This window comes from Colobus angolensis, unplaced genomic scaffold, assembly GCF_000951035.1.
Source record: "Colobus angolensis palliatus isolate OR3802 unplaced genomic scaffold, Cang.pa_1.0 Scaffold360, whole genome shotgun sequence".
NCBI classification, from domain to species: domain Eukaryota; kingdom Metazoa; phylum Chordata; class Mammalia; order Primates; family Cercopithecidae; genus Colobus; species Colobus angolensis.
Genome location: NW_012116933.1, coordinates 414269 through 423792, shown reverse-complemented (window position 1 = coordinate 423792; position 9524 = coordinate 414269). Strand labels below are relative to the sequence as shown.

The 9524-nt window shown below is 36.1% G+C and overlaps 1 protein-coding gene across 1 annotated transcript in view; it reads left to right on the top strand.

The window, feature by feature from the left end:
- The window catches only part of LOC105519893 (putative uncharacterized protein encoded by LINC00478), a 426129-nt gene extending 421230 nt beyond the window's left edge, over window positions 1-4899 (top strand). The window contains exon 5 of the transcript XR_001003034.1: window positions 4881-4899. The gene's annotated coding sequence lies outside the window, so the exon portion shown is untranslated. The remainder of the gene's footprint in view (window positions 1-4880) is intronic.
- The last annotated feature ends 4625 nt before the right edge of the window (window positions 4900-9524 follow it).

The following is a 9524-nucleotide window of genomic DNA, read 5'->3' as shown; positions in this document are numbered from 1 at the left end:
ATGGTCTCGATCTCCTGACCTCGTGATCCGCCCGTCTCGGCCTCCCAAAGTGCTGGGATTACAGGCTTGAGCCACCGCGCCCGGCCTCCTTTCTTAATGTTTAAAAGATCATGTATTATTCATGTTTCTCTGATTCAGAAGACTAGGCCTCTAACTTTGAACAGTTTTTACATGAAAATCCCATGTATTCTGAAATAAAAATTGTTCCAGTATAATGACAAAATTCAAATGAAAAAATAATTAGACATATCTACAATATGATAGTATTTGATTGTTAGGTTTAGTTAATGTGTGTGGCTTAAATAATCATTTTATTGTTATACTAGGATTCCCTAAGGTTGACAGAATCCATGTTACTTCACTGCTTCCTTTGGCTTTATGGGTCTTTTGAAGACTTAGCCCCCAAAGCATCAGTCGTTGATATTGACATTGAAGTACTTCTTTATCTCTCTGCAGATAATTTTGTCTCATTATTTCAATTATTTATGGCTTCAATTAGGTAACCTCCATGACATTCCTAGGAAATTCAGAAAAAAACATGGCAGAACTTCCATGATTTTCATTTAGCCATTCTCTGTTTAAAACCCAAACTCTGTACCAACCGTCATGATCAATAGCATATGCTTTTTACGCGCACACACACACACACACACACACACACACATATTTTGTCAGTTATCTACCTTTACTTCCTTACCTACTGAGGGCAGTTTCTGTAGTAGAAAGAACACTGACTTATGGTTACTCTGAGCTAGGGTGAGTTAGGCTCTTGCTCTGCCATTTTATTAACTCTAAAGTCTTGAAAAGACCAATTAGCATGTTTCAGCCTTCTTTTGCTACCTACTGGGAATCATACCTGGAGGGATCACATTGATGATGAAACACAAGAGTCCATGTATAGAACCCTAATAATAAATAGCTCCATATTTGGGTAGTGCTAGCCCACATGCGGAACCTCAGGGACAAACTTACAGATGTACGTTTCCTCCAATTTCCCCTGTATGCCCTCAAAGGCAGATACCATCGGGTCAATGTTATACATTAAATATGCTGAGTATCAGAAGCACAATTTAACTTCACACAGTTATGTGATGAGACTGTGGTAAAAACTATGACTCAAATCCATACTGATCCATAGAGGAATAAAATGTCCCTTTTCTTCATTAACAAAATTTATACTAAAGCATATCCAGGAATAAAAGGAAGGTTTTGATGATATTTGCTTTCTAACTTAATAAGTTTTAATACTGAATAGGTTAAATTAATACAATATAACATGAAATGCTAATGTTTATTGAGTATTTACTTTGCACCCAGTACAATCTTCCGTAATTTACTGGGATTATTTTATTTTAGTATAACAACGCAGGTAGCTACTATAGTTGTCCCTATTTTACACTTGAAGAAACAGGCTAAGAGAGATTAAATTAGTGGCTCAAGGTCAGAAAGCTAGTAATTATTGAAACCAGGATATGATTCTGTGTAATGTGAGGGTTCAAGCCTTTACCCGTGATGCATGTTTCATTAATTTAAATTGGTCATTTGGGTTAATCACATAGAAGGTGACGTTCCCTTTTGTTTTTGTATGACTTACATTCTTCAGCATTTTTCATCCACAGTGTGATAAAATATAATCATGTTCATTCTCTTCTATACCTTTATATTTGTGTTTCCCTATGGCCTTTACAAATAAAACAAAGAATCTCAATAGCAAATCCTTGCATGAAGTGAGTTAATGAATCTGGCTCCTCCCATTTTCCTGTTGCAACCCAAGGACTTTGAGGTTCATCATAAATATCTACCTATAGGCCAACAAAAATTTTCATGATTGGGTAACTCTAGTACTGTAGATATGAAAATATAATACTATACTTTTTAAAAAATTACTTCTATTTTAGTATATCTCTATATAACTACCTTCTGGAATAACAATATTATGTGGATTACTTTTTCTAATTAAAATATTAAATCCTTATTTAAAGACTGCTATTTATTTGGCTATTTATTTACACATTACTTTTGAGCCTCCATTTGGAATTTGTTAGTTTCTATACATCTGCTCCATGAGCTATTTTTATGTGAAAGTTGCTGCTTTATAAGAACATTTGCCTCTACATGTTGTTCTTTTATTATTGCTATATTTAATTGGAATGCCTCTATTGTGTAACCAGAAAGAGTTTTTCAAACTTGAGAATGTTTGCATCACATAGTATAGAGATATGTATTTATTTATTTAATTTCATTTCCCTAAGATATCAACTTTGATTAATAATTATATACAGGCTTTGTTCTTCTTATCTGGGTGTCAACAGTAATTGGAATCCATATCCATATCCTACCTTGCAATCATGCTGCAAAAGGCCAATAAATTCCCGCTGAGTGTGTTACTTGTTAAATTTAGTGCATTACATTCAGGGTAATGAATAAAAGCAGTGGACCGTTACCGTCTGGCTGGCTGAGGAAGGCTAGAACAGCCAGACTCCCCTGAGGCCTTGAGCCAGCTTAAAAACGGTGACAGGCAGAATCAAGGGAGTCCCCAAGCATCACAGTTCAGTTTGTCTCCCTTAATTTCCTCTTCTGTAGAGACTCAGGCTGTAGGGAGGGGAGGAAATCTTATCCGTTAATTCACCACACTTTCATAAAATGCTGCATGCTCTGGTTTCATTAACAAGCAAATACAGTTTAGATAAATAGTTATGTATTTACATTTGAGCAGGGAGGTGAGAATGCTACTGAATGTAAATGAGTGGCTGTGCCTTCATGCAGTTCACTTTGCATATCCACATATGTCTATTGTGTATTCATTTGTCTGTATTAAAAATGCACATAGATATTTCTGTGAGTGAATAATCAATAAAGCAAGCCCCATAGGTACATATGTCTACTTACTTCCCTCTCATATTTATTAAACATACATAAGCAGTCACTGAAAAAAGGACTACAACATTTCTAGGGCTACGGACAACTCTTTTTTAATAAATAAATATATGCTTCATATAAGAATATTATTTTTAAAACTGTAAGGTGAAAATTTCAGATGTATGGTAAATATGCAAATGCAAAGATATTAGAAAAATCTGGTCTATACTCTCAGTTTACTGTTTACAGTTGTGAGAACTGAGTGAGAGTCTTTACTCTCCCAGAGTAATAATTATTACACATTATGCTTCCTGCCAAAACTAGCTGACTCCCTTAGTCCTTTGAGCTGTTGTGAATATCTATATCAATTCAAAAACAACTAGATTCTTAAAGAAAGGAAGAAAATACAATTTTATGAAATGACCACTTTTATTATTCTTGAGTGTCTCGGAAAATTTAGTGTAAAGTGTCCTTTGCTATCCAGGATAGAACAGCTGGTTCCAGATAGCATGGTGTATCTCATTAGAGAGATATTAGATCTAATTATGCACCATACAAGCGAGATCATTGCAGAAACATTATCTTGATGAGGTAAGTAAAGTACATGTGAAATCTAACTCTGCTGTTTTAAAGAATTTTTTAAAGCAAATGTAAGGAATTAATGATTACTTAAATGTATGAAGAAAGCTGTTGCAAACTACTTATGAATCTTTGACATGTAATGAAAAAATATAATAGAATGATAAGTACCCTGATTATTTGTGCTAGAGATAAAAATCAACTTCTGGGCAAATATTATCTTTTGTTATGGACAATTTTTTTTTCTAAACATAATAAAAATCAGTGCCTTTTCATAGCATTTCTACCGTGTGAGAACATCTCAAACTTCAGAGTGTAACTGAATCACAGAGAGGGCTTATTAAAACAAAGATTGCCAGGCTCAAATCTCAGATTCTGTTCAATAAGGGTAGACCCAGAAAATTTGCATTTCTAAAATTCCCAAGTGATGTTCATGCTGCTGGCCCCGGTCCACTATTTGAGAACCACTGCACTATGTGAAAATCACTAAAGAAGACGCTTAACTTACATTATCTTCTTGATTATTTTTCTGTAAGATGAAAGTTCACGGATTCTATTCTGTTAAGTATTTTGCTTCCTTTCCTTTTTATTTTTTAGAGACAGGGACTCATTATGTTGCCCAGGCTGGTATTGAACTCCTGGGCTCAAGTGGTCTTCTCACTTCAGCCTCCCAAAGTGCTGGGATTACAGGTGTGAGCCACCGTGCCCAGCTTGCTTGATATTTTTCCATCAAGCTATCTATATTTGAAAATCTAGATTCTTTTACAAATAAATCTATCTTCAAAATATGGTTAAGACTATATGCTGGTTGGGCACGGGAGCTCATACCTGTAATCCCAGTACTATGGGAGGCTGAGGCAGGCAGATCACGAAGTCAGAAGTTTGAGACTAACCTGACCAATATGGTGAAACCGCGTCTCTACTAAAAAATACAAAAAAGTTATCCAGGTATGGTGGCATGTGCCCGTAATCCCAGCTACTCAGGAGGCTGAGACAGGAGAATTGCTTGAACCCGGGAGGCAGAGGTTGCAGTGAGCCAAGATCGCACCACTGCACTCCAGCTTGGATGACAGGGCTAGATTCCATCTTAAAAAAAAAAAAAAAAGCTATATGCCAAGCATTAGGCATATTTATAATAGCGTGTTTATAAACATCAGCACAAATAATAAAATGAATAGACATTACCAGTTTAATAATTGACTTAGCAAGGAAGATGCCAGGAATAATAAAGAGCTCTACAAAGCTAATTCCGCTTACTGTTATCTGTAGACATTGTCTTTTTCCTAAGAGTTCTGTATTAATTCTGTTCATATCAATGTTAAATTTATAAAAAAAGTAGCCACAGGATCAAAGTTCTTGATTTTGAAAAACTGGATTATGATGTGTTTTCCAAGTTGATTTAAACTAAGTGATTTGACTAACTCTTGTCTCCATCTTCACAGCAAAACAGAGCGTGACACTCCCAGTCACATGCATGTTGGAAATGAGGAAATGGTTACTGAATGATGCAACTGCTTTTCTATCATTTAGAAAGTTCTGTTTCCCAAGATCACTATTTTCTTTTTTTTCTGAGATGATGTCTCGCTCTGTGGCCCAGGCTGGAGTGCAGTGGTGCAGTCTCGGCTCACTGCAACCTCTGCCTCCTGGGTTCAAGCGATTCTCCTGCCTCAGCCTCCCGAGTAGCTGGGACTACAGGTGTGTGCCACCATGCTGCCGACTAATTTTTGTCTTTTTAGTAGAGACGGGGTTTCACTATGCTGGCCAGGCTGGTTTCAAACTCCTTACCTCGTGATCCGCCCGCCTTGGACTCCCAAAGTGCTGGGATTACAGTTGTGAGCCACTGTGCCTGGCCTACCAAGATCACTTTTTAAGTATCCAGAAAAGCTCTTCCTTATACTGAATTATATCCAGAGGCATAACTAGTGAAGATTTAGACTCCATTCATTCTCCTATGTTTTTGTTCTTAACTGGATTCTGCAGTCGCATCAGGAGCTTTAGAAAATACTGATGCCTGGGTCTCACCCAGAGAGAACTGAATTGAATTGGTCTGGTGAGTAACCAGGTTATAAGGATCTTTTAAAAGTCTTCTCATGTGGTTACAATGTGTAGCTGAGAGTTTGAGACCAATGTGTACCATTATTTACAGGTGAATTCATTAAAAGAGCTAACAATGAAGTTAATGTGCTCATCTCACCTCTCAAGAGTATTAACAGGCCAGGCTTGATGGCTCACGCCTGTAATTTCAACACTTTGGGAGGTCGAGGCAGGCGGATCACCTGAGGTAAGGAGTTCAAGACCAGCCTGACCAACATGGTGAAACTCCGTCTCTACTAAAAATACAAAATTAGCCAGGCATGGTGGTGCATCCCTGTAGTCCCAGCCACTCGACAGGCTGAGGCACCAGAACTGCTTGAACCCAGGAAGCAGAGGTTGCGGTGAGCCAAGATCCTGCCATTGTACTCCAGCCTGGGCAACAAGAGCGAACCATGTCTCTAAAAAAAAAAAATACAAAAAAGTAGCCTGGGGTGGTGGTATGTGCCTACAATCCCAGCTACTCCAGAGGCTGAGGCACCAGAACTGCTTGAACCCGGGAGGTGGAGGTTGCAGTGAGCCGAGATTGGGCCACTGCACTCCAGCCTGGGCAACAAGAGCGAAACTCTGTCCCCCCCCCCCAAAAAAAAGAGTATTAACACACAGGAAATCATAAAGTTTTCATTTTGAGTAGTGTGTCTTTGAATGTTTTGACCATGCAGAGATGGGATTATCATGGTAAAATCCACTCTATGGATTTACCATAATCTTGGTGGTAACATGCTAACAGAAGCAATGTTTATTATGAAAATTAATGTTTCATTTGGTTTAGGTTCATATTTTCTTTCTCCTGTTAGTCTGCAGTGCATCCCTAACAGAATGCCAGAGAGCATATGATGTGCCAGGCTCTGTGGAGGGGACAGGGACACAGTGGTGAACCAACGCAAAGGTACGTTTATAGAATCACGAGTAATATGTTTAGAACAAATACAAATGTGAAAATCATTGGCAAAATAAAAGATTTAAATATTTAAAAAAGATTTACAAATCAACAATAATTTGATGTTAAAATATAGATTATATTGGCAAAAAGCAGAAAGGGAATGTGGATGTGAAGATAAGGAATAAAAGGAGTACAGAAGGAAAGATGTATTAATATTTTTGTCCTAACTGGGCAGGGACAACTATGTTGCTTCATTCTTGGCTTTGATACTAACACAGGTATAAAGTATAAGAAACATATGTGGCATTTTAAGGAGACATACAAAATAAATATAAAATATAAACGTTGTGTATACTTACCAAATCACTAGTCAAGAATCATATAATTTAAATAACTAAAATCAAGGCAATAAAAGACAAAGTTAATAACTGTTATTTAAAAGGATTTGTACCCTACAAACAGAACTACACATTTTTCAGGCATCTATGATTTATTTACCAAAATAGACTAGTATTCGTTAAGAACAAGATAATGATAATAAATAACAGAAATTTCAGGAATTACATAAGGTCATAACTTAATAATACAAAAACAACAATGTTTTCATAAAAACATTCCCCCAAAATATTAAAAACAAACAACAAATCAATAACAACATTAAAATAAGCAAACCATTTGCCTAAATAACTTTTGGGACAGAAAGGAAACTAAACTACAATTGTAGGCCATTTAGGAACCTACTAAATTACAGCACCGCATTTTAACACTGATGTATCACCAAAGCTGTTCTTAGAGACAAATTCATAGGCTTTAACAGTCTATTAAAAAGAAATGTAAAAGCATCATGTCTTTATCACAGGAACTTAACTGGACTACAGTAAAGCAAAGATGAAACTTAGAAGGAACACAAATGTAATTGAATTTGAGAAATTGGAAAATCAACAAGTAAATCACAGAACTAATATTTTTAAAGAAAAAAATCTTTAATATTTTACAAGAAGTAAGAAGCAAGAAAAAAATGAGAAAGAATACAACATGCAGAAAATTTTTTGAAAATACTGAGGGTAATGCTTAAGAAGGTAATCACAAATTTCTAGAAGAAACGCTAGCAAATATAATTTGTATAGGATGTTAAAACAATACCTAATAATGCATTACTACTTTATCTTAGTAATACATAGACGATTTCAATAATCAGTTTATGATATTTGACCTTATGTAACGGCATTCTCTCTCCATGTATTCAAGTTTTCTTATAGGACTAATACATATGTTTTAATATACTTCTGACAAGTTTATACTTTTTGTGAAAATTAGAAAGAGTTTTTTCCATTACATTTTTTACCTGGTTATTGCTGGATTGGAAGAGTCACAAAATTCCACACACACAACTTAGATGTAAACAAAAAAATATAGCACACATAATCTGGTCTTTTTCTGAATTCCACATCCAAAATTTGGCAGAAAAACAAAGTGTTCAATCTCCTATGAATCTACTCTGATCTACTATACTAAAAAATACTTAGTCTTTTTGTCTGGCATTTTTTTCCCTTCCCCATTATCTCTTCCTAAATCTTGCCTGGGAATTGCAAGTCCAGTAGAGATCTTATTCTGTCACTAAGCAAAATCTGATTTACAATTTTGGTTAAGGAGAGGGAACATATTAAAATGTATCAACACTTTTAAAATCAATATTGATTATTAAATTTCATGTAGGTTTTAGAAATTTTTTACTTGTATACTTTTGACTTTATTTTATAAAATTACATTTTGAAAACTTCTACATTTTTAGGAAATACATGGTAGCTAAAAAACTGTGTTTGCTCTCTGCTACATTTGCTTATCCTATCCTTCATTGCTCCTTGGATTTTAGTCTGATTGGTCTTGGGACACGCCTGTTCCCCACAAACACCCCCACCACCATACCCCATTGTTGTGACACATCTTGCTTATTAATGTGGTGAGAGTGGAGCTCACAGAATGTTTGCAGACTAGACATTAGGCTATAGGCCTTTACCATGGAGCAGCAAAGTGGTGTCTCACACCTCATCCACAAAAGTTGATCTAGTCCAAGCCCCTCTCCAGGTTCATGTTCATGTACAGCTCTTTGTTCTTATCGTAACAACTTACATTTTAGAATAGGCAGTGAAGACCATTCCCAAGAGAAGTAGGAGGGGCAACCTTCAGCTGTTTGTTTTACAGAATCTCAACTTGTGAATTTACTCTTCTCTTCACAGAATGGGATACCTGCCTGGCACTAACCAAGCTACACTCGAAGAGGATCAGTCCATATCATCATGTCCCCAGTTTCACAGCACCAAGTATTTTATTTATTTACAAATGCCCTATTGTGGACATCTAGCAAACAATGATACATCAAAAATGAGATGTGCATAAATTTTCATGGAATAAGGTATAAAGTGCAACTCTCAATACATACTGAACATAACAGGAGTCTAGGAAATATTCTAAAACAAATGGGAATGCAGAATGTGCCACAGAAAATAAGAGACATCAATGAGGGTAGGTTTGAAATACCAATTTAAGGCAGACTTTCACCCTTTGGCCAGGCTGTAACATTAAAATTCCATAATTAAGAACTTACTATATATTCAGGCATTTTAAGAACTCTGCATATATAATTACATTTGACCCTTCTAATGCCTTTATCAGATAGGTTCTATTATTGCTTTTTTTTAAATAAAGAAGATAAACTTTGAAGAGATTAATAAATTAATAAATTGGTCCTCCATGGCGCAGATTAATAAATAGCAGAACCTTGATTCAAATTCTAATTTTGTCCTCGATTTTAACTTCCTAATCATAATGTTATAATGTTGTTTCATGTTGTTATATGTTACTTTTATGGATTCCAAAAGGTTAAAAAGCAATTTATATCAGTTTAGGAAAAAGCAGAAATCATAGGAAGTACCCTGAAGGTACTTCCCCCTTTCTATGAGCGGTTTCATAGAAACCAAGCACAGGAATGCCGCTGGGCCTCAGGAATATCAGAAACCAGGGACTAAAGACTGACCAAACTTTGTTTCCACCTCTGCCCCAACCACCTCACCACCTTCCACCACACTCCACCCATTCCCTCCACCCCCGCTCT